The following is a 27,049-nucleotide window of genomic DNA, read 5'->3' as shown; positions in this document are numbered from 1 at the left end:
CAAAGCCCTATTGCAAATGTAGGGCTGGGATCAATGCAAATCCTTTGATATCCAACAAGTTTTGCCTTGGTTGGTACCTTACAAAAAATCATATATGCTACATATACGCTAAAGCAATTATCAAATGTGGTCTTGAAACTCAAATGACAAATTTCACACAGGTCAACAAAAAGCCACGTTCATTTACTGCATATGCTATAAACATTTTCTTTTTCAACATAACCATTTCATACCTTTCATACTGTGTTCTTTTTACATTATGTCAAATATTTATATATGTGTATGACATTATTTACGATTTAGTTATGTATTTCCAGTATTTCTGAATAGGAAACCACCTAGACCCATTCAACTCCACGAACTGGACTTTTCAAAACATGGTGCGATTAGTCAGTGAGAGTGCCCTCTGGTGATAGGGCAAAGTAAATAGAAAATATTGGTAAAATAACAAATTTCTTTCCTTGGCAACAATTTCATTAAACATTTCTGTTATCTGCTACAATGAGCCAAAAACATTATTTTACTTGCGCAAAAAAACAAAATTCCATATTTATATCAAAAACTTTATTTATGCAGATCACTGAAATTATAGAAAGATAACCTTACTGACCCAGTAATAATAAATTTATGCAATACCATAACAGCAACATATCCTAATCATCATCAAATAAACCACAGTACCTGAAGCATTCATGCAAAGCATGGGAAAACTTCTATGGAAAGGTCGGGAAATGCTAATTGTCTACTTGACTATACTGGAGCATTAATCAGAAAAGATCCTACAGATGATAGAATGACATACTAAATGTAAAAACTTTCAAGTTGGATATATTTACCCATATAAAAATTCTAACAAATATAAATAAGACAATATAACAATATCATAATTTATATTTAGTCAAATGGAAAGGATTTGAAGGTGGTACTTAATTCATGTACGGGACATTATTTTATAGATAGCAAATGAAAGAGTGCAATTCACCCAGTGTAGGCTTTAAAACCACAATCTTTAGTGCACAAAACTGATATGCTAACCACTGCACCAACTAGTCGACTCCACTGGCAGTAGAACAAACTGGGATACTGTAAAACATATTTTCACTGGCACTTAATTTCACTATTTTGATGTTTTGAGCAATTTTACTAGGTTTCAAGTTCACAAACTAGATATAGACGAGGAAAGAATGAGTTCCAGTAATATTTTACATGTTTACTTGGTTTTAATCGAGCAAGGATGATTGTGTCAGCCACTGAATTATACATAGACGGGAAAAAAATGATATTTGATAAGCTCTAATTAGACTAATTAGTCCCCGTTCGGACGCAGTCCGAAAACGGGGACTTATGTTTTGCCCTGTGTGCGTCCGTGCGTCCGTGCGTCCGTGCGTCCGTGATCACCTGTATCTCGAACATGCATGGACCGATTGAGTTCAAACTTCACTCATACATCACACATTATATGGGACATATGCACATGCATTTTTTTCATGATCCGATTAACGATAGCCGAATAGCGGCCATTTTAAGGCCGAAAATGCATCAAAATCGCACATTTTCACCATTCCGGACCCGGATCTCAGTTATGCATGGACGGATATTGTTCAAATTTGGTACATACATTAAACATAATAGGACCTTGATGCACGTCATTTTTTTTTTCGGATCAAGTTCGAAATAGCCGACTGGCGGCCATTTTGTTTTAAAGAATTCAGTTCTGGATCCGTATCCGAGACATGTCTGGATTGATCGAGTTCAAACTTCACACACACAAGGTACATCATGTCACAAATATGTATGTGTATTTGTTTCATGATCTCATGAACGATAGCCAAATGGTGGCCGCTTTAAGGCCGAAAATGCATTGAAATTGCACATTTTCACCATTCCGGACCCGGATCTCAGTTATGCATGGACGGATTTCATTCAAATTTGGTACATACATTAAACATAATAGGACCTTGATGCACGTCATTTTTTTTTTCGGATCAAGTTCGAAATGGCCGACTGGCGGCCATTTTGTTTTAAAGAATTCAGTTCTGGATCCGTATCCGAGACATGCTTGGATTGATCGAGTTCAAACTTCACACACACAAGGTACATCATGTCACAAATATGTATGTGCATTTGTTTCATGATCTCATTAACGATAGCCAAATGGCGGCCGCTTTAAGGCCGAAAATGCATTGAAATCGCACATTTTCACCATTCCGGACCCGTATCTCAGTTATGCATGGATGGATTTTGTTCAAATTTTGTACATACATTAAACATAATAGGACCTTGATGCACGTCTTTTTTTTTTTCGGATCAAGTTCGAAATGGCCGACTGGCGGCCTTTTTGTTTTAAAGAATTCACTTCTGGATCCGTATCCAAGACATGTCTGGATTGATCAAGTTCAAACTTCACACACACATGGTACATCATGTCACAAATAGATATGTGCCTTTGTTTCATGATCTGCTTAACAATAGCGAAATGATGGCCATTTTAAGGCCGAAAATGCATCAAAATCACGTATTTTCACAATTCCAGAACCGGATCTCAGTCATGCATGGATGGATTTTGTTCAGATTTAGCACAATGTGTTGTACATATGCAGGTGCATTTCAGTCATGATCTGCTTTGAATGTATATGTCACTCAAATATGAACGGAACGGGGACGTGTCATTGACAATGACTTGTTAATGTACTGTTTTTTCAAAATTAAAAAGGTCCTCATGAGAAAAAAGCTATTTGCACATATGCTGAAATTTTTTTAATAATTTTTTAATTGTGTCAAATTTGTTCCAGATATATAAACAAATGTAGCTTAAAGCAAATTTATTAATTTACCAGGTGCTATTTATAAGTGGACAGCTTGTACATTTCAACAGTTTAACCCATGCGTACCTTGTTATCACAAAAGGTAATGAATGGCTCACTATTTTACAATGAATTAACAAATACAAAATGAATTTATAAATTTTCTCCTTATCTCATTATTTCTAAACAATAATTGATTTGCAATGATCAAAGACCGCATGCCATAGAAATCAGAAAACCATCTGATTGAATGGAATCAAAACTACAAGGTAGGACATTGTGTAAAGAATCAGATGCATCTAGCACGCAGACATGCAGATAAAAAATGTTATAAAATAATCCTCAATTCATTGAATAATACTGTAAAAGGGTTAATTATTCACTGGGTTTTAATTTTGCTTATTTCGCTGACTGGAAAATGCGCTAAATTAAAACCTGGTGAATATGTAAGATTTAGCATAGAACATATTATCTTAGTGATAAAACCGTGAACCCACTGAATATGCCTGAAATTGTAAATCAACGAAATTTAAACCCAGTGAAAATTAGTCATTTTACAGTACTACATCTTGTTCAAGTGGGTTGGCGAACAAAAGATTCAAGAGCATTTTCTCCCAGAGGGGTATTACCAATACATTCAAGAGCAATGAGTTTTTTCAAAGACACCAGGTGGCGCTGTAATAGACAATCTTGCCTGCATCCATCCTTGAATTCATAATGAATCTTGGTAGAGTTACAAGTATACGTCTGCAGGACATATGGCACACACACAATCTCGTGACTACAGACAATCATACATACCTTTTCAGTGATAAAGAGACAGTACTAGCATGAAGGGCAGGAAACGTCTATTCAACAAAACCAACAAAAGATGAAATATGTCTCTATAAATAGACTACTAAAAGTACAGGTGTTACGAGAATTCATGCCGCCACTCGGCAGGTGGTAGCCATTTTTTATGACACATTACTGTGCAATGCAATCAATTTCATATGGTGCATATAGGATTTTGCTACCTTGTTTCAATTGGTGCAGAATACCTCACAGTCAGGGGTATTCCCTTTTTTTCTTCACACTATGGTTAAATTGTCACAATTAAATATATGTTTACAATTAGAAAAATTAAGTGCATTTACAAGTACAATATTAGATGAAAGAATGAACATGGCCAATTAGGAGAAAAAAAAGTAAAAATTTTGAAAGCACTAATATTCTTCATATTTTTCTTTGTGAAAAGTATTAATTCATTAAATAAATTACAAAAAAATAAAAAAATAAGTACCAGCACCTGTTTCCATGGAAATAATGAATCTTGATTTCCATGTAGTGTTACTTTACTTTTTGGTTTTCATAATGGGTAATATAAATAAAATTGAGGTTCATAATAAAAACTAGTTCAGTCTTTTTTTTCAAAACGAAAAATAATTCAGCAGTATTCCCACAACCTCCCTAAATATTGACTGTTACAACACATCAGCACTATGCATGACAAACTTTAAGTGGTTTTCAATGTAAAGAACACTTATGAATGTACATGTGTTGTGTATATTGCTATCTGCGAAAAATCTCTTTGAAAAATCAATTTTCTTTTAAAACGTTTTGGAAATCAGAGAAAACCATACAAGATGAGAGTAACCTGCTTCCTCTCAATTTATTGGCGTCTGAATTAATTAAGTGTTCATTTTCTTTTCTATAAGACTGCACCTACCCACAATTCATTGCATTTAACAGAAAACGGAAATTAACTTTGTCATTAGTCTCGCTCAATGCTCATTGTCGTCATTATGATTTTCCTATAAAGTACTAGCCCTTAATCTTCAATTAATACAAGGATAGTGACATGGACAAAACAAATAGACATTATACACATTGAGTTACTTGAATGATTTCTCACCTTAATTAAACAGACCCAATAAGCAGTGCCTACGATAATCTTGATTTTGGTGCAATTAAATGATGTAATCATTTGAGCATTTTAAGGATTTCACCGTAGGATACATGATTGTGTTTTACAAATCTACACATGTCAATGCACAGTTGATACACATACAAGGTGTCAATGAACGTTCCAGGGCACAGAATAGTGAGGACAAGTCACTATAGTACACATCAAGACATTTAAATCAATTTGTTTAGCAATGTATACATGTATTCATTGTAACACTGATTATAACAGAGTGCAGGAATCAATATCATTTTCCATACTCAAATCTCATAAAGAAAAAGATTAATATAACTGATGATTGCAAATTATTAAAAACATTAACCATTAGAGTACATTGCACAATGATAAACAAATTTATACTTATATAGAGTCTGTCTACTCAAGCTGACTGTAATAGAATTAAGTAATCCCAAGTGGCATTTTGCTGTCAAAGTGGGTCAAAACCAAGCTTGCATAAAACATTGAGTATTTTAACAACGTGGCATTTAATGATTATAAGTACGGAAAATTCCAGCACAATTTCACGGCACACTTGTAAAATAAATCACCTGCTCAAGCAGAAATCAATTATATGACTCTACATTATACAAGTTTAGGCCTTTGCACTCAACTTTTATAAAATGTCCAACTGTGAAGTAATTACTCCATATTTTGACATATTCAACCCGAGAATAGAAATCAGAGAAATAAAGACCACTGTCTATTTAATGACTTCCAGTTCCGCACTGATAATGTCAGGTATGAATCTTTGATAGTCGTGAATAATTCAGAACTGGCATTTGGCTGAATCTTCCTAAGAAAGGCGATGTTGACAACAGAGTAATAAAGAAACTCACGCTTCATCTTTGTGTGTAATTTCCCCTACTTTAATTGTACCTGTCTATCATGTGATGGGAGGCACTCTGTAAGGTGGTCATTGTCTTTTCTGGTTCAGCCTATCATTGCTCTAATTGTACCTGTCTATCATGTGATGGGAGGCACTCTGTAAGGTGGTCATCGTCTTGTTTGGTTCAGCCTATCATTGCTCTAATTGTATGTGTCGATCATGTGATGGGAGGCACTCTGTAAGGTGGTCATTGTCTTATCTGGTTCAGCCTATCACTGCTCTAATTGTACATGTCCATATGTGATGGGAGGCACTCTGTAAGGTGGTCATTGTCTTATCTGGTTCAGCCTATCATTGCTCTAATTGTACCTGTCTATCATGTGATGGGAGGCACTCTGTAAGGTGGTCATTGTCTTATCTGGTTCAGCCTATCATTGCTCTAATTGTATGTGTCTATCATGTGATGGGAGGCACTCTGTAAGGTGGTCATTGTCTTATCTGGTTCAGCCTATCACTGCTCTAATTGTACATGTCCATATGTGATGGGAGGCACTCTGTAAGGTGGTCATTGTCTTATCTGGTTCAGCCTATCATTGCTCTAATTGTACCTGTCTATCATGTGATGGGAGGCACTCTGTAAGGTGGTCATTGTCTTATCTGGTTCAGCCTATCACTGCTCTAATTGTACATGTCCATATGTGATGGGAGGCACTCTGTAAGGTGGTCATTGTCTTATCTGGTTCAGCCTATCATTGCTCTAATTGTACCTGTCTATCATGTGATGGGAGGCACTCTGTAAGGTGGTCATCGTCTTGTCTGGTTCAGCCTATCATTGCTCTAATTGTATGTGTCGATCATGTGATGGGAGGCACTCTGTAAGGTGGTCATTGTCTTATCTGGTTCAGCCTATCACTGCTCTAATTGTACATGTCCATATGTGATGGGAGGCACTCTGTAAGGTGGTCATTGTTTTATCTGGTTCAGCCCATCATTGCTCTAATTGTACCTGTCTATCATGTGATGGGAGGCACTCTGTAAGGTGGTCATTGTCTTATCTGGTTCAGCCTATCATTGCTCTAATTGTATGTGTCTATCATGTGATGGGAGGCACTCTGTAAGGTGGTCATTGTCTTATCTGGTTCAGCCTATCACTGCTCTAATTGTACATGTCCATATGTGATGGGAGGCACTCTGTAAGGTGGTCATTGTCTTATCTGGTTCAGCCTATCATTGCTCTAATTGTACCTGTCTATCATGTGATGGGAGGCACTCTGTAAGGTGGTCATCGTCTTGTCTGGTTCAGCCTATCATTGCTCTAATTGTATGTGTCGATCATGTGATGGGAGGCACTCTGTAAGGTGGTCATTGTCTTATCTGGTTCAGCCTATCACTGCTCTAATTGTACATGTCCATATGTGATGGGAGGCACTCTGTAAGGTGGTCATTGTTTTATCTGGTTCAGCCCATCATTGCTCTAATCGTACCTGTCTATCATGTGATGGGAGGCACTCTGTAAGGTGGTCATTGTCTTATCTGGTTCAGCCTATCATTGCTCTAATCGTACCTGTCTATCATGTGATGGGAGGCACTCTGTAAGATGGTCATTGTCTTGTCTGGTTCAGCCTATTATTGCTCTAATTGTATGTGTCCATATGTGATGGGAGGCACTCTGTAAGGCGGTCATTGTCTTGTCTGGTTCAGCCTATCATTGCTCTAATTGTACCTGTCTATCATGTGATGGGAGGCACTCTGTAAGGCGGTCATTGTCTTGTCTGGTTCAGCCTATCATTGCTCTAATTGTACCTGTCTATCATGTGATGGGAGGCACTCTGTAAGGCGGTCATTGTCTTGTCTGGTTCAGCCTATCATTGCTCTAATTGTACCTGTCTATCATGTGATGGGAGGCACTCTGTAAGGTGGTCATTGTCTTATCTGGTTCAGCCTATCACTGCTCTAATTGTACATGTCCATATGTGATGGGAGGCACTCTGTAAGGTAGTCATTGTCTTGTCTGGTTCAGCCTATCATTGCTCTAATTGTACCTGTCTATCATGTGATGGGAGGCACTCTGTAAGGTGGTCATTGTCTTTTCTGGTTCAGCCTATCACTGCTCTAATTGTATGTGTCTATCATGTGATGGGAGGCACTCTGTACGATGGTCATTGTCTTTTCTGGTTCAGCCTATCACTGCTCTAATTGTACATGTCCATATGTGATGGGAGGCACTCTGTAAGGTGGTCATTGTCTTTTCTGGTTCAGCCTATCACTGCTCTAATTGTACATGTCCATATGTGATGGGAGGCACTCTGTAAGGTGGTCATTGTCTTATCTGGTTCATCCTATCACTCCTCTAATTGTACATGTCCATATGTGATGGGAGGCACTCTGTAAGGTGGTGATTCCTATCATTGGCATATCATTAGCATTCCCAACATCTAATTGTTTTATCATTTGCGTATACATGTATATGTGAACAGGCCTACAGACAGCATGGCCCACATCATTACATCCTACAGATAGCTAAAAATGACTGACAAAAAAGGCAGAAACAAGACAAAACGATCACAAGGCATGAGTAAATCTTCCATCCCATTAACTACATTCACAGATCTGTGATGTTGCCATAGCAACATTCAGCAAGACAGGAGAAATAAAGATTAGGAAATATGAAAGGAATAGTTAAAAACCAATTACGGAATTCCCTGAAAAGAAACTCTGCTCCTATTCCCATGTAGTCAGTACATCTGTAATTTATATATTGATTATAACAAAATAATCTTTGTCACAATGAGAGGATGGAGATCAGTTACACTGGCCCTTGTTGTAAATATTGATATTATGAGTATATATTCAATATAGGAGAAAGGAAGGAAATTAAACTAGAATTAAGCCCAATTGTGAAAGGTAGACTGACAGCTGCAAGTGGTGGCTCATTCAACAGATTTCTGTAATTTTGAATGTAAACATAGAGCTGTGTGCTAGGTATGAGAGGGAGGTTTTAATAAAACATACACAACTGAATTGTTTTCTGTGACATACATGTACGTTGAAAACATGATATGTGTAAGTATCTGCTAGAGATTTAATTCACTTAATATTTATTTAATTCTCTAATGACCAAGGGGCAAGATTCTTTCCAGCCCAGCTATGTTTTAATGTGAACCAGATTTGGCTGGCGAGTTTTTGTGACATATAAACTGACACACTAAATCACAACTGGGCATTGTACATGGTTCACATTTATTCACAACTGGGCAGGCAAACTACTAATAACTAATATTCACAATCGGACAATCACTAAATCACAGTAAATCTTGAATGGTCGGGCATTGAATCACTGTAAATCACAATAGGGAGGCGCTGTGTCACACTTACCTATGTTGCTTCACAGTAAATCTCAAACGGTCACTCATTTGTATATAAAATCTCATGCAGACGGTCACTCAATCACAGTAAATCTCAATCAGAAAGGCATTGAATCACAGTAAATTTCAATTGGAGAGGCAATGAATCACAGTAAATCACGATAGACAGACACTTTATTACATTTGACTTTTTGGCTTCACAGTGAATCACAACTGGTCAGGTAAATTTTCACAGTGAAACCCAATTGGACATGCATTGAATCACAGTAAATTTTGAGTGGCCAGTCACTCATTCACAGTAAATCTCAATCAGAGAGACATTGAATCACAGTAAATTACAATTGGACAGGCACTAAATCATGATGAATCACAATTGGTTGGTCAAATGTTATCACTAGATAATAGATGGTTAGTCAAATTTTAACACTAAATCACACAAAATTGTAACTTTTTACTGAGTAAATAATGTTTGCTTTGCCACAAATAAATGCTATATTACCTAGCATCTACAGGCTAAATTTCAACTAAGACAGATCAATTTGTTCACTTCTTCAAATTCTGCAAAATATACCGGTAAGCACACATGGTCAGTAATATATAATACTGACCAAGTCCCTGTCCAAACACCCAACAACTTTGGTCATTTTTTTTATATGCAATGACCCCAACACCAACCCCATTTTGGTTTATTTTGTTGTCCTCTTCCTTGCCGTCTCTGTCCCCCTGGTGCCTGCTTCTCTCACTGCTGGTCTTCCTCTCACTATGGGGTGTTTTTCTCTGCCCATAGTTGTTGTGCTTGAGCCTGGTCTGCTTCATCATACTGCGTCTCACAGGTTATGGTGCTTTTTCCTGTAGATACATGGTGATATGGCAAAAAACAATCTTTGCACAGATTGATGCCACACTCCCTGCATATGTACTTAGTGATGTGGTATCCTCCAGCCCTTGTCTTGCGCCCCATTTTTATACAAAATCTGCAGCTGTGGCCACGTCCTACTAATTTCACCAATATGTGGTTTTTGTATGTTGCAATGGTTTGTTCAGCATTTCGGACCACTCGTTTTCGAGATGTATAACCACCTACCAGAGAAATACCCACTTCAGCTTGGTATTGCTTGCATGCCATTTTGCTCTTTGTCACCTCCTTGTATATTACAAAACTATTGACCAGAGCAATATCCAAGAAAAAGTAGAAAACATACTTCCACCATTTCTGAGCCTGGCGCTGTCCAGAAAAATATGATCTCAGCTGGTTTGCCCTGTCAACTCCACCCATAAATTCATTGTAGTTTTCTATCATATCAGGTGCAGGCAGAGTAAATGCAACACGTCTACTAGTCGTCTTATCCTTCACATATCTGACTACTCGACTGTCTCCATGACGAAATCCATCATGGCATGTTGTTAGGGCACTGAATAGTTTGGAGTCTTTCCAGACCACTGCAACCAATTCTCCTTTTTGTCTAGCTGCAAACTGACCTCGCTCTAAATGCTCAATTTTGGCCATGTTCGGGTTTTTTTGGTCTCCTCTGAGGCAAGTAGGAAATCCTATCCTTGATTGGTGAGTGCTACCAACGATGAGTACAGCATGTTCATTCAACATGGTTGTAGCAAGCTCTGGACTTGTGTAAAAATTATCTGTGTACAAGATGTGGTTACGTCCACCAATATGTCTAATCAGGTCAACACATAAATTGAGTGTTACTTTGTCAGTTCTTGTGTGGTCAGATGCAGTGGTGGTCATGAACTCAATTGCACCTACATAGCTGGATACTGCATCAGCCATTACATGTACTTTAAACCCCTTGGCCCGAGATTTACCATGGCCCCCTTTGTAGCCCACTATGGCTTCATCAATTGCAATTTGTCTGTGGAGGTTGTATGATGAACGTGATTTTTCCATTATTTCATCCATCACTGGTGCTACCTTGTACAATGGCTGTGCCCGTCTAGCAGCATCACGTAATAAAGGCATGGATATATTGGCTGGATCCTTGTCAGCATCATTGCAGTGAAAATACTGCATTATTTTCTTAAATCTGTTGCGGGACATGGTTTTGGCTACAAATTCATTTCTTAGGGATTCTGTGGTAGACCAGTAGTCATTAAGTGCCATTTTCGGATCAACGCCCATGGTTATGACTATTCCCAAAAATGCTTTCATCTCCTCATCAGTGACAGGATACCATGAAACATCTTTTTTGCATTTCTTATTTTGCTTCCATTCAGCATACTTGTTAGTTTCTTTGCGTAGTTTTTTCATTAAGGGATGAGCGAAAATTGTATGAAATGCATCAAGGGGAGTGCTATTCTCAGCAATGTGTATGTTTGGCCCAGGCTCAGGGCCAGTGAATGGTTTTTCTGAATGGCAATGCAAATGTGATGACCACCCCTCATCATCTGCATCATCATCACTGCTATCATTAGGATATTCCTGTGGCTCATCATACCTATATTTATGTGTCCATGTGTCCTCTATTCTTCTAACAGCAATAGTCTTGCCTATACGTTGCTTGGATCTACTGCTTAGTCCTATATAGGGATTAACTGTATCCATATCAGACCCTTCTGATTCCCCTGAGCCACTGGGGAAAACAAGACTGCCAGCATCAGTATCATACTCTACTTCTGTGGTCTCTGATGCTTCCCCATGGTCTGTTTGTTCGTTTGCTTTCCCATCACAAAGCTCATTCTTCTCATGGTTTGGTTTTTCATCTGCTTCACCATCACTATGTTCAATCTCTCCATGGTGCTCCGTCTCAGTTTGATTAGATATTTCATTCCCAGACTCCTCAATGTGCATCGACTCTCCCCCTGTCTGGTGCTTGTCAATGTCTCCTTCTGAAACAATTTTCCCATCTTTCCTGTCATCAATTTGCCTTTCACTACCCTCTACCCTGTCTGGCTCACGGAAAGTACTGCATTCATTTTCTGTTGTTTTTCTACTCTTTTTTCTCTTACGATGTTTTTTTCTCCTATGCTCACTCTCCTCTCTTTCTGACTGTGAGGTGGTACTCTGCATACGTTTTTCTTTTTTCCTATCACGCCTTTTTTTTCTACTTTTTCTCTTATTATCTGACTGTGTGTTGGCAGTACTGACTGAGGCACTATAATTATCACTGCCTGAGGGGCCATGCAAGGCATCATCAGTTGCATCAGCTGTTGGCATATATAACCCCGATACCTCGCCTGATCTGGTCCTTGTTCCCTCCATTAGCAGAGTATTTTGGGCTGGAGTAATGTTTAGGCCTGCTAAATATCTTATGTTTTCACCCAAAGTGGCAATATGCTTTTTCTTTCTACTGGAAGGCACTGAAGATTTAAGTAAAAATAACTGTTAGTTTTGCTGCAAATATACAAGCAAAATTTCATTGAAAAACAAGCTAGCAAAGATGATTTATTTTGCATGGGTATCCATTTGCCATTTACTGTAAAATTGTTCCTGTCCATTTATTATTCTGTGTGATCAGTTGCTGTCCATATGGTATTTACTGTGAGCCTCTGTGAACTCAAGGACTATCCACATAAACATTACTGTGACTCAATGAGTGGCCACACTCCATGCAGTGTGATTGTAGACTTGTCCGATTGCAACTTACTGTGATTAGAATATAAGCCATTTGGTACTTACTGTCAAAAGATAATTGTCCTGTGAGTGAAAATGATAATTTAAATCCAATATTCTTCTCCAACAGATGGGGAAAATGCTTCTTTTTGCCACTTTTGTACACAAGAAAATTGACTGCACTCCTGTCAAACAACAACTAGCCAATACTAAACATTCCTGCTCAAGGACAGTGAAATTCAATCTGATATCGTTAAAGCTGTGTCACATTTCCCCACTCCCACATATGTTCACACTTAATCATTATAGGTCTCTTGTTCACTTTGGCTCAATCACACTAAATCAAGAGTGGTTTGAATTTTCTGGTGATCACAATAAAGACCAACTGATTGATTATTAACCATCGCCAAGGATGTTACGGTTTTGTTTTTGTTTTTTACTATTTGGTTCATTTGTCTGAAGACTAATACATAGAACGTGGCATGTAAAAAAAACCTTATGTAGGTCTACCACGTACCAATATTTCCCTGAGTATATTGCACTACAGAATCAATTCGAAGAACAGTAACATTACACGTACATACCCTTATAAGTACAGATTGAGATGAAAACAATGTAACAAGTTAATTATGCATGGACAACCTTATGTAAGTTCACCACATACTAATTTGCCTATTAGTTGATTGTGACACTAAACCAATTAAAATTTTGTTGTACCGTAACATTACACATAGCATTAGAAACACAAATCAAGGTACTGCAATAAAAACAATGTAACAAATTATTTATGCATGGACAATCTTATGTTAGTCCACCACATACTAATTTGCCGTTAGCGAATCGTGAAACTAGACCAACTTGTTACAAGCTGTTATAGACGTTTTCAAATAAATAAACACTTCCACAGAAAGAAAACACTGATATCCCAAAATATCCTGAGACCCCAATCATACATATTTCTAGATTACATAGAAATGAATACTGTAAATTACTTTATTTTTTAATATAAATTATTTCCTATGTTTTACCACAGTCTCTCTTGTGGAGGGACTGTGGTTTTACACTTATATCATCAAGAATCAGTGAAAATAAATTCCATACAAAACATTCAAAGTCTTTTCAGCAAAAATTTATTCCACCCAAAATAAAGTATTTCACAGTATTACATAAATCTGCTCCTGAACCTGCAACTTCCACAAATCTATGAAATACAGTCAGAGGTCAAAATTAAGGCCAGTCCACCAGTCCAAGACGGGCACATTTAAAATTTAAATATTGCTTGTCACTCTAGACAGGTGAATATCAGAGGATAATATAAAATTGTTACTAAACAAGTTGGTAATTTCCAAAAAATTGAGTTGACCTATGAAATAATGATGGCCCAAAAAAATAAAAAGCTTATTTCAAAAATATGTTGTAATATATTATGCTAGGAACAGGTATAGGTACATATATGTTATCAATTTGAACAGGTACTTTCATTCTCCAACCAATCAAATGAATAGGCAACCCTTGATACATGTACATGTAATTTAAGTACACTATAAATATATGTAACATATTAAGGAAGCAGACATTTCAAACTGCCTGACACGTCTGTCTCTCACAGCAATCATGTTAACATTACTTGTGTAGCACAAGTTCACTAGTTTTCCAGTTCTAATAAATTATGTACTTTGCAGCATTGTGTATTTTCCACTAAACGTGTCACATTTAATGGATATAATCAATGTTTTGAAAGTATACCTCTCAACAAATCCATGTACGTTTGAATGGTCAATAAGTAATTCAGATTCTAGAACCATCAAGATGCCATAGCGATTTAGGAAAGAAAGTCAGTGCACAAGTTTCTATTAGAAGAAATAAAAGTTCAGTACTGTACATGCATTGTAGCATGTTTCAATTAGGAGATTGTTGGGATGAGATGACATCATAGATATTACGTTTTTTAGAAAAGGATTCTTCATTCTTCTTCAGCCATATACATTGCATCTATTCTATACAGTGCATGCATTCCAAACCACTATGAAAACATAGTGTAACTATTGTAAGATTGCCCATAGGTGATGGTATAACAACACAGGGGTGCTGCACGTTCACCTGAGATGCTATAACAATACAGGGGTGCTGCAAGTTCACCTGAGATGCTATAATAACACAAGGGTGCTGCAAGTTCACCTGAGATGCTATAACACAGGGGTGCTGCACGTTCACCTGAGATGCTATAACACAGGGGTGCTGCAAGTTCACCTCAGATGCTATAATAACACAGGGGATGCTGCACGTTCACCTGAGATGCTATAACACAGGGGTGCTGCAAGTTCACCTGAGATGCTATAACACAGGGGTGCTGCAAGTTCACCTGAGATGCTATAACACAGGGGTGCTGCAAGTTCACCTGAGATGCTATAATAACACAAGGGTGCTGCAAGTTCACCTGGGATGCTATAACACAGGGGGTGCTGCAAGTTCACCTGAAATGCTATAACACAGGGGGTGCTGCAAGTTCACCTGAGATGCTATAATAACACAGGGGTGCTGCAAGTTCACCTGGGATGCTATAACATAGGGGGTGCTGCAAGTTCACCTGAGACGCTATAACACATGGGGTGCTGCAAGTTCACCAGGAATGCTATAACACAGGGGTGCTGCAAGTTCACCAGGAACACTATAACAACACAGGGGCTGCTGCAAGTTAACCAAGAACACTTAATAACAAAAGAGATGCTGCAAATCTCTTTTCTATTGGAAAATGTGCTGTTCAAATTCTGAAAATTTATCAACACAGACCAGACACAATAAATTACATAAGTTTTTGTGTAAAACTGATGAATACAATATACAACACCACTATTTAATAGAAGTGAATGCAGCAATGAAAATACTCATAACCCCAAGTACATAATTGGATCCACTGAAAACATTTCATGTACATACAACATATTTTATTTAAAATGTAATCAAATGAGAAATGTTAATTTTCTGAACGATTGGAATAAAGCATTTTTGATCTTTTATCTTTCATTTAACACCTTTTAATAGAAATCTCATCTCCTGCAAAATAAATTCTTTATATTTTAGTCAAAGTAGTTCACTTTTAATAACATTATACATATAGCTGCATAAAACAATTTATGGTGGTTTTACAATTTGACATCTTTAAAGTCATAAATTATACATGTATTACTAAGTAGTATTATTCTCAAAATGTTGATCAGAGCTATGACAATTAAATGCCAAATGTAATGGAAATATTAAGAGCAAAATATAAGAAACGTAATAAAAGATGTTTGTAAAATTTAAGCGCAGGATATTAATAGCAGAGCTTGGAATCACCAGTAGACTAAGGGGTCCATTCTCCCAACTCTAGTCCTAAGGCTACCATTTTTCAAAATTAGTAGTCCATATACAACCTGAAGGACTTACCAATACTACCCTGGGACTACCAGCTTTTAAAACTGGTAGCCTATCAGACTTCCAAGTAATCTTGTTAATTTCTAGCACTGAATAGTCACAGCATGAGTACAGGGTATTGCATTTCTTATTTACCTTTCCATTTACACAGATATTAATCACATTACAAAAATGACTGACGAATGCAATCAATATCAGAGTCATCTCGCTGCTCTTTCTCTTCTATTTTAATCAACTTTTCAATAAGGTACAGGAAATTTGTTTAAAGGCAAAATTGACGTTTTCCCAATAAATTGGAGATTATATAGAATCAAATGGAAAAAATCTTATTTTTTTTTGTTTTTAATTACCAAATTATTAAACAATACACATACAATCAAAAGTTTAAGACATTATTGAAATAAGAGTTTTAAAATTGCAATTACAAATGCATAAAATAGTCAAGAATAAATATTTAAACCATTGTTAAAACACTGATGTCTCATCCATCAAATTTAATTTATGTAAATTTTTACCTTACATCTCATCACCATATTGAATTTATGTAAATTTTTATCTTACATCTCATCCACCATATTGAATTTATGTAAACTTTTACCTTATATCTCATCACCATATTGAATTTATGTAAATTTTTACCTTACATCTCATCACCATATTGAATTTATGTAAATTTTTACCTTATATCTCACCCACCATATTGAATTTATGTAAATTTTTACCTTACATCTCACCCACCATATTGAATTTATGTAAATTTTTACCTTACATCTCACCCACCATATTGAATTTATGTAAATTTTTACCTTACATCTCATCACCATATTGAATTTATGTAAATTTTTAACTTACATCTCATCACCATATTGAATTTATGTAAATTTTTACCTTACATCTCATCCACCATATTGAATTTATGTAAATTTTGACCTTATATCTCATCACCATATTGAATTTATGTAAATTTTTACCTTACATCTCATCACCATATTGAATTTATGTAAATTTTTACCTTACATCTCATCCACCATATTGAATTTATGTAAATTTTTACCTTACATCTCACCCACCATATTGAATTTATGTAAATTTTTAACTTACATCTCATCACCATATTGAATTTATGTAAATTTTTACCTTACATCTAATCACCAAAATTGGTTTAAGTTAATTGTTATACTACATCTCATCAACAATGTTAGATTTAAGTTTAACCTTATGTCTTGTTTATCATATTGGATTGATATCAATTTGTCACATGTGTCTGTATGTTGACAAAATATAAAATTAAATGGCTGCCATCTTGGATTGAGTCTCAAGAACATAAATATTTGCTGATGTGCTTGAACACAATTGTCTTTGTAGAAAGTTTGGACCTAATCAAAAAGTCAGAATTTGAGACTGTATATGTTAAAATTGCTTATAGTCCGCTATTTTGAATAAAATCATGGTAGGACACAACGGACAATCACTCATATGATAAGCTCTGCTCGACAAAGTCGACAGCGGAGCTAAAAAACTTAGTAACTGCAATTTAAGCAAAAATTACTAAAAAATTTTTACATACAAAATGGCCATTGATCAACAAATTTAGAAGAAATCCTGAAAAATAATGGATGTGCATTAAAACCAATAGATTTTATACTTCTGAGTACCTTGGATATCATGCTTTACACAAAGGCCATTTTGGGGGTCCACCAGTTCAATATTTTGAATCTGTTCAAGAACAAAAAATTTGGGAGACAATGTATACTGTCATACCAGTATATACAGTTGTAAACTATGTACCAAGTTGGGATCTCTGAGAAAAGTTGTTTGAATCTCTGAGAAAATGTGATAGATAAACGAGCACATACAGAATCTCAAGTATATTTAGACTGTGTCCAGCAGGAAACTAATAAGTTTTATTCATTGAGTACCGGTATATAAATGTTTTGAGTCTTTCCCAGTAAATCATGCTGCTCAATGTTACGCCTTGGTTTAATAAGTACTTAAAATAATACACCCTTATGTTCAATCACAATACAGACTTACGTACCATCGCTGAAAATGAGAATATGACGTCACGGGCAATCTCAACGAATGTAAAGTGTTATGAGAAAAGGGCAAGAACTAACACCTCAGTAACCTTCTAAACTTTATCATATCATTTTATGAGTTCTCAGACGTATTAAATGGCACAATGTGCGTAAATCCTTTCAAACAGACGTGATATTAATGAAGACCACTTCACGCAAGATTACCTTGACGACTGACTTGCTGTTGTAATTTGTATAAGTTATACATCTAAACCTTTTTTTTCAAACTGTGACGTCAGTCACCAATGGCAAATTGCATTTATCTCTGACAAACTAACCAACCTTCCTATACACTATTATTGATTGTTTCAACCATCATTATATTCACTTTTCACTTGAGAATTGTATAGTCACTTAAAACTTCATATGGTTCGATGTATGATAACGCGCAGTATGATTAAAAAATAATCAAAATGCAAAATTTCTAGAATACTGGAGCCATTATTTTTTTTTCTGTCTGCCATATGACAGAACGTACATGTGATGTGCACATGGGATTTGGGAACATGAATTATGTCTAGAGATATCTTTACCACAAAGTTATTGCAAAAAAGTGACGTGGGCGACAAAATAGAGTTTTGATGGATTAGGCAAAGATATATATTAAAGATCATAAAGATATATAAACGTAGGAAATATCATACCTCATAGAAATGGAATCATTGGAATATATATCACAATTATTCATAATAATTCGCATTCTAAAGAAAAAAAAAACAATATTTTCATATCAATTCCATAGTTAGAATAAAACATATTGTAGTTGAACCACTGATAAATCATAATTTTCCTTTTTTCCTTTGTAATTTTTTATAATTTATTTATTTTCCAATCAAATAGACATAATTTCCCACCAGCTAAAAAAACTAGATCAATATTGTGGGGGAAATATGAAAAAAAATATTTTGGCAGATTTATGTATAAAAGCTGATAACAGCTCACTCTGCAAGGTACTGTACACGTATAGGTAGACTACCAGAACTAGAGAATAATACACAAAGCACACAGTGTTTGAAATTAGCAGTAACCCTTTCTACACTGGCTATCAATTCTTGTGTCAAAAATAGTAATCCAACTGGAAGAATTGTTTAAATAATTAAAAATATCTGTTTCTCTGATTACATGTGTATACTAAAATAACAAAGAATGGGTTATTCTACACAAAGCAAGTTGTTTATTTCCTTGTTTTCACAATTGTGTGCATGGATTCAATTACCAAAGCACTGATGGACTACCCAACATATTTGTAATTGGTATCCCACTCAGGTTCCCTAAAAAGAATGTTAATACTGCAGCCTGGCATAAACGTTTGAATGCTACAGCTAATGACTCCTACCATACCCATAACAAACCATGTGCAAAACTCAAACAATCTAACACATGACAAGTAAATTCTAATCATTACAAATTTCACTGTTGCCATCATATGATATAATCTAGACCCCCCCCCTTCTCTCTCTTTCTCTCTCTCTCTCTCTCTCTCTCTCTCTCTCTCTCTCTCTCTCTCTTTTTCTTCCTGCCCAATTTAAAGCAAAATTTGATAAAATAGCCCAACCATTTTGGAATAGTATAGGATGGATACTTTTCTAAGGCAAACTCATTTCGGGTATTACCTTTGATGCCCCTGAGAATTTCAATGCCTTCTGGGAAAAAATCAACACAGTGAATTTCTAACCATTGATAACACAACCAATGCAACCACCATAAAATAAAAACATAACGCCAGTCCCCCTCCTTTCTCATCATACCCCTTTCCCCCAATAAAACATACCTTTCAATGATGAATCCTAATTGACTGTAACATCACACAGATATCATGCCACCTTAAAAACACATAATGTTTACATAACACAATACAGAGAACTTCTAGTGATTATTTGTTTGCTTGTTTGTTTGTCTGTTTGTTTGTTTATTCGTTTATTTTATTTATTTGTTGCTACCCTTTTACATCAGGGACTCACTAATTAGTAATTAGGAGCTGCAATAAAATTATTGGGAAATGCACATAACTATACGACTGCCACCATATAAAAAAAGATCCCCCTTACTCCCCCACATCAGTCAGCATAAACACAACAATGACTCCTGCCCATGCGAAGTCAGCAGTTGTCAACATACATCACATGATGACTCAGATGATAAGAAATGTGCTGACTAAGTCATTTTTTTTTTTGTGATGTTTTTGATTACAACCAATCTGATCAATATTTAATTAACTTAGTCATGAATTTAATTGTATTGCCACAATGATGTATGATACTTAAATTATTCATGTGGTTAAAAATAGGATTGTACATTGTTGGAAATGTTGGCAATATCGACAGCATGTTTATGTGTGATGGTAGTTATTATTATTTAAAAATCTTCTTACTCACGATGTTAAATAACAATATTTTTATGATTTCATTGCTATACTGCAAATGGATAATTAAGAGCAAAGATTATTGAGCGAGTGAAACTATTTCTGTGTTCTTTGAGTATTTAAATCTGATTGACAGCTGTCTACCTGTCATTTCACTAGGTTTGATATCAAGACAGGATTATTTTCAAAGCTAACCAGGTCTAGAAGATTCTTATCACTGATTACTGTCGACACAAATGCTTATCACCTTCTAAATGACAAATATCCTAAGCTAAGCTGAAAAGAAAAAAAAATCACGCAAAATGAGATCAGTAAAATAATACGGGTAAAAAGAAAATTTACTGTTTTGAATTACTTGACATAATCTTCTGTACATGTAGATGGCTTTATTTTAACTGAATTTTATTTTTGTTAACTGTAATTTACACCTGCATGTTGCTTGTCTTCATGTAAAATTTCTAGTTTTAAACATCCTATTTAATGTTTACTTCTAAAAAATTGTGCAATATGCCCCAAAAATTCCCCTAAATATGTCTCATGAATTTAAAGCAGTTAACAGTATGTAATTAATATGTTAATATAAAATCAATGTAAAACATGGAAGGGGGGGTGCTTTTTTACTGCAGCTTATCAGCATTAGTTGTACCATCAGTAAAATAAATACCGAATTGTTGTACTGCATGTTCCTCTTTAAGACATATTCTGCATGAATAACAATCATTTTTTGTAGGAAAAAAAGGCTACAATCACTATGTTAACGAAGGCCACATAGGTGTAGCTTCATGTCAACACTGATACAAGTCTGTATTGGTAAATAGTTACACCACAATGTATCAAACCGACTATAGAGGGCACTGTTCAAGGTACTTATAAGTGGGAGCATGACCTCTAAGTACTGGACTCTACCAATGAATGAATGGCTGCCAATCACCAAAACTGAAGTTGAATTGAAGTCTGGAAAAGGAACTCGCACAAGGAGCAAAGGGTTACTGAATGCTTTCATTTTAATATCACTGCAGATGCATTCAATATACAATTTAAGAGTTTTCAAGGAAACAAAAGAAATGAAACATAAACAGGATGTTGTTGTGGCACATTTGTGCCAACATCAATACAGTTGGAAACATAAGCATGGTAGCTTACCTCCAGGCTGTCATTGACATCAAGTGTTTACAGTCACAATAAAAAGTATACTACCAGCACATAGACACTAAGTGCTTCCCAAACATGGCTTGAATGAGACAATAACTCTACTAATAGCATTTGTCACCAATAAGAGAACTCACTAAAAATAGAATTGACGTAACCATGCAAAGAACTCAGTGTTCAGTGCATGAAATGAATCAAATGCGGACAATGTTCACAGACGGTAAAAAGCTTTTCAGTTTTATATGCTTCATACATGTATCAGCCTGTCAGTGATTTGTTACGAATTCCAAGTTAACTACCAAATGCAAAGACAATGAAAACTTATTTTAATACCACAATGATTATAAATACACCTATTGCTATTTTAGTTTTTGATTACAAATTGGTTTCTTTAAATCAAACAGCTTCATGCATGAGGAAATATTATGCTATTGGTCCACAACAATCGGTAGTTTAAATTAATAGAAACCCAGGGTGTAGATGACTCAATGTATTGTAAAATACTTTATTTTAGCTGGATTTAATTTTCGCTGTATAGACTTTTTTGGTGATTTGTATGGAATTTATTTTCACTGATTTTTGACAAGTTGAATGTAAAATATAGGAAAAAAGGTATATTCGCTGGATTTTATTTTCACTGAATTATTCCTTCAGCAAACATAGCAAAAAGTATTCCACAGTATGAGTATTTTGTTATGTGCCAAGCACACAGACAGTGCAACATACACGCAGGTCCCCAGTTCATATAAAAGAATGCAAAACAAACAATGATACCCTTGATACCGGTACTCTTCCTCACATCAGTCATTCCATCATAAAATATAACATCTATAGAATGCTTGCATGGCGACCACGAGTTCAAATTTTGTGTACAAATAAACACACTTTATATACATTTTGAACACATATGTTGTTCTGGAAAAGAAAACCAGAAGCAAGGCCCCAAAATATCGTTGCAACCTTATTTCCCATAGGGGATGAAGAGCACAAACTGCAGTAGTATTATGTTATCCTGCATAATAAAGAACCCATATTGAGTGCACACAGTAGCAACGACCCTTGACCTTTTGATCCAAAATTAAAAAAGCAATTATAGAAAAATACATAAAAATTTGCAAAATACTGCACAAAAACTCATTGATGCGTCTTTATTTCAGATATAATATCTATCAATTTCAGCTTCCATTCTATCTTACACTAGGGATGCATACATATGGCACTTTTCAATACAAAAGGCAGTTCCCAATTTCAAATTGTAAAACTAATGACATAGCCATACGTACCTCACACCAATATAATATATAATCAGAAGTATTGGGAAAACAATTACCATATTTTTTCTATTAGAAGCTCATATAACACACGTAAACCAAAAATGACATTTACTGTATACTGGATTATTAAATATGAATTATTATGACCAGGCACATCTCTGACATACACATAATGCATGCATGTGACTTCCTGAGAGAACAAAATTATATGAATCAATATTAAAAGTAATATTTATCAGATTATCAAATTTCACTGAAAACTCCTTAAGATTGAGACACTAAGGGCTTATACCTGGAATTATGATGATGTGAACACAGCATATATGCATCAAGTTTCATCAAAAATCAACATATCAGTGGAACAGACACACACATACATACAGACGAACTGACTGCAAAACTCCTGTTTTGTGATTCACACACAAGAATCAACAATCCGTCTGGACATCGGTAGGACCCCCCCCCCCTAATTTGAATTTGCCTCTCAAAATTAAAACAGAATTTTGAAGGCAGTGTTACATCACCTCAAATGATTTCTCATAAAACATACATCTAAAATTATCAACTCAGAAATGCATTTTAATTTCCTCAAGGCATTTACCAGCAAGTAATTCTTGCAATCACTCTTAAGTGAAATTTACAGCTTATTATCAACGGAAACATGTTACTTTTTCATGAGTAAGGCGGTGCATTACCTCAATAGATTTTATACTACTACTGTAAAATCTGTATTAGAAACCGCGGCTTCTATTAAAATGGTACAAAGCAACAGAGGGGATGCGGCTTCTATTAGAGCATCTACACATATGAGAAATGGTAAATTTTAGATTCTCAATTATTCAAAAAGAATGGGTGCGACTTATATTAGGGATGCGGCTTCTAATACAGATTTTACGGTACTATTCTATGCACTAGTTTACAATTAATTCCAGAATGTAAATTTTATACAAGTTTTCATCCTGGTATACAAATAACACTGTAATATACTAGTCATTTATGTTATCCGTTACAAGCTTGCAGCAGGTGATGTACTTATTGAGCTCTAAAACTCTAATGTACATATATTTACACACTCCTAAAAATTACTTGTAATTGAACAAATATATTACAAAATATAAATAAATGGATTTACTTGTATTACGTGCGGGATAATTTAAATTTTTTTTTCAATTAAGAGTAAAAAGTACTGCACAAGGAGATATAGGTTTTTTACTATTCAATTTATTACGGTTGTGAAAGTGATTTATAACAATAATATATTGGATTAATTTTTTTTCTAGATTATAATGCAGCTGTGCTTAGCAACAAGATTTTCATAATATGTATGTGACAGCCAAAATAAGCAAAAAACCTAATAAATATTGAAAATACAGAATTGTTCGTGGTTTTTAGTTTGCACAGCTATTCAGAATCAGCTATGTATGCATGACCTTTTCTGAAGGTCAACCATTCTTATCCTGGATGATGAAGTATTCTAAGCTATACTAGATTGAGTGTTTTATTTTATTACTTAATGTTTCCTCCGTAAAAACAAATATATATTTAATTTACAGGAAATGTTCTCATACCTGGTTGTCTACATGAGAACGATTTCCGTAACAAAGTAAATTTTTAACAAAAGTACAAAGTAAATTTTTAAATCGTTGCCGCTACAAATGGTTGTGTTTTATAATTTGTGGACAAAATTTCACAAGTCTTTAAATAAGGACTACAGCAAAATCATCAACTACAATATTTTGTGATGAAAATAAAGAGGTTTGCGATATAATACATATGTCTGTCGCTTTATTGAGGAAAACCCTGCCATAAGAGAATCATGCAGAATTTAACAGAAACTAGATTCTTCAATGCAGTAATAAGTGCTAATGGCAATAAGTGTTCTAAGGCTCTATGCATACCAAACCAGATTGAAGGTGGGGTGGTATTTCTGAAGTGTCTAATTCTGTACTTCTACTGTACAATCCATACACTGAAGCAATTTGGTTAAACAGTCTTATACTTTCCTTGTTATAAAAAGAAGCATTACAAATGTAATTTATGGTAGGGTTACAATGCTCGTTTGATGTATTACATTATAGAAATCACGAATTTCGAACATGCTGACTCCACTTGAAAGATTTCATTGGATTAGAATAACGCAATGCCAGTACGATACAGGGCCAGTATATCAATCGAACGATGCATTGCCAGTATGGTGATCGAATGATGCATTTTTCTATATATAAAATTCCTATAGATACGAACATTTTATAAAATTTTGCCTTGAAAATGTGTACCTTCTCAACTCTGGGTTTTGGATCTGTATATTTGTATCTGTTATTACATGATGATATAGCAAAGCGGCGTTTCACTAGAAAAAGTTACGTTGACACAAGTTGTGGCCAATAAATAAAAGGAACTAATGATCTTGAATTCACACCAGCAATTTTTAATAATATACATACATGTAAACTTGTTGCAACATGGAGCTAATCTCTTGTTAGCTCATGTTGGAAACGATCTGCATATTTTGAGTTTAACAAGGTACACAGGTCAATATAACAGCGAAAAATACCTAAAAATTTGCCTACTTTGTATAAGATAACTGTTGGTTGTGGCACTCAAAATCATTTTAGGATGCCAATGCAATTTTCAACCTTTGCAAATTGTCACTGGTGTTGTGTTCGCCATATCTAAGTCCTTTTATTGCTAACATAGCATGTTTTAATCTGTTTTTTTCTTACGTTGGCGTAATTGGACACAAAAAAGCGATGTGAACACGGTGTTACATAATACTAAGTTAATCTGTCTTAAAAATGTTTACTCAATTATTGAATTATTTACAGTTAATAAGTTATATAATATTTAACAAATGTAAATAATATTAATTATAAAATAAATCATACATGTATTAACTGTGATAAAAGAACTGATGACAGCTAATAATTTACCCTAATTAATAATCTCATTACACTATATCAATAATCACTATTCAAATAAATATTATTTATTAATAAGGTCCTATCTGAATACAGACCTAGCACACAAGACACTAATTGCAAAATCTCTTTGAAATTATTGCCGGAAGCTGGGTATATCGATCCACAGGCCATTGTTGACTAATTCCGTTGTGTAAACACATGGTTCTGAGTGAAAACTGACACCAAGCAATGATATGGAGGTCACCAAAACGATTTGTATATATTTGAAACGTAACGGTATCTGATAAAATACTAGTACGTCAACGAATATCAAAAATAGCGATTCAGTGACGTATTCGGGTCTGGCATAATAAATCACTTGTTTGGCGTGACGGGGTCGGTTCGTGACGGCGACGGGGTGTGTGACTTAGATTTCCGTGGGAACATAGAGACTTAGCGATAGTGAACGATTGTAAATTCACAAACCCACGGGTTCAAATACCCGTGAAGGCCACGCGGTTTTCATTCCATACTCTGAATATTTCAACTTACGGGGATGTAAACACTATTATTTGTGTTGTTTTCGAAATCAATGACACGATAAAAACACGATGACCTCAGACACTCCGGTTGTAAACACATCCGTCGATTCCTCCCTTCGTTGGTCAGTTTGTCGATATAAACCCTGTCGGTTACGGTCGAGAAACTACCCGTACCGTCCATTTCTAAAAAGTGATAAATATTCTTTGCAAATGAGAACATTTTGACGTACCTTGTATCAGCTGTGAGTCTCCAACGCGCTGGCCGATCTTCACAGAGTCTTCTCTCACTCGACGGGTCAGGGGTCACGAAGGAAATGCTTTGTTGGTTTGTTGAGCAGAATGTCCCCGACCCGAATTAAACGTCACAGAGTCGACGCTACATTTGAATACTTTTAAAAATGCTCGATGCCAAACGCGAATATTTTTTTATCCTGGGTGAGTTTTTACCACCAACAGCGAATATTTCGCAAGCAAAGATAAGATGAATCACCACATTAAAATAACCAAATTTACTTCTGACGCAATGGACAATTTGTTATACTCGCCTACAGAGGGCGCTCTCGATACGACTTTGCTCAGGTGTCGCAATCATTTCCTGTGGTTTATCCACGTACCGCATAGTTTTTGAAATATTTGTAATTGCATGGTTTTATTAAGTACGGCAAGCAGTTAAAGCTATTTATGCGACATGTGCAGGGTTTTTAAAAAGAAATTGTGTTGCTTGCGATCATTCGTTATCGTTTCAATTTTATTTGTTTTAACAAATTATTATGAAAAAAAACACAGATCAGATCATTAAATATTCGTCCAGGCTGAGACCACGGA

General features: G+C 35.4%; 1 protein-coding gene across 2 annotated transcripts in view; it reads right to left on the bottom strand.

Annotated features, from left to right (window-relative positions):
• Nucleotides 1-26,747, bottom strand: part of LOC100371081 (uncharacterized) — a 144,597-nt gene extending 117,850 nt beyond the window's left edge. Inside the window, exons 1-2 of one of the 2 annotated variants that reach the window (XM_085498042.1) lie at nucleotides 26,455-26,747; nucleotides 18,642-18,698 (exon numbers count right to left, since the gene is read on the bottom strand). The gene's annotated coding sequence lies outside the window, so the exon portion shown is untranslated. The remainder of the gene's footprint in view (nucleotides 1-18,641; nucleotides 18,699-26,454) is intronic. The other variant, XM_085498041.1, reaches the window with a different exon arrangement.
• Nucleotides 26,748-27,049: the final 302 nt, after the last annotated feature.

This window comes from Saccoglossus kowalevskii, chromosome 4 (assembly GCF_978046115.1).
Source record: "Saccoglossus kowalevskii chromosome 4, keSacKowa6.1, whole genome shotgun sequence".
NCBI classification, from domain to species: domain Eukaryota; kingdom Metazoa; phylum Hemichordata; class Enteropneusta; family Harrimaniidae; genus Saccoglossus; species Saccoglossus kowalevskii.
This window is presented reverse-complemented; position numbering and strand designations above follow the sequence as displayed.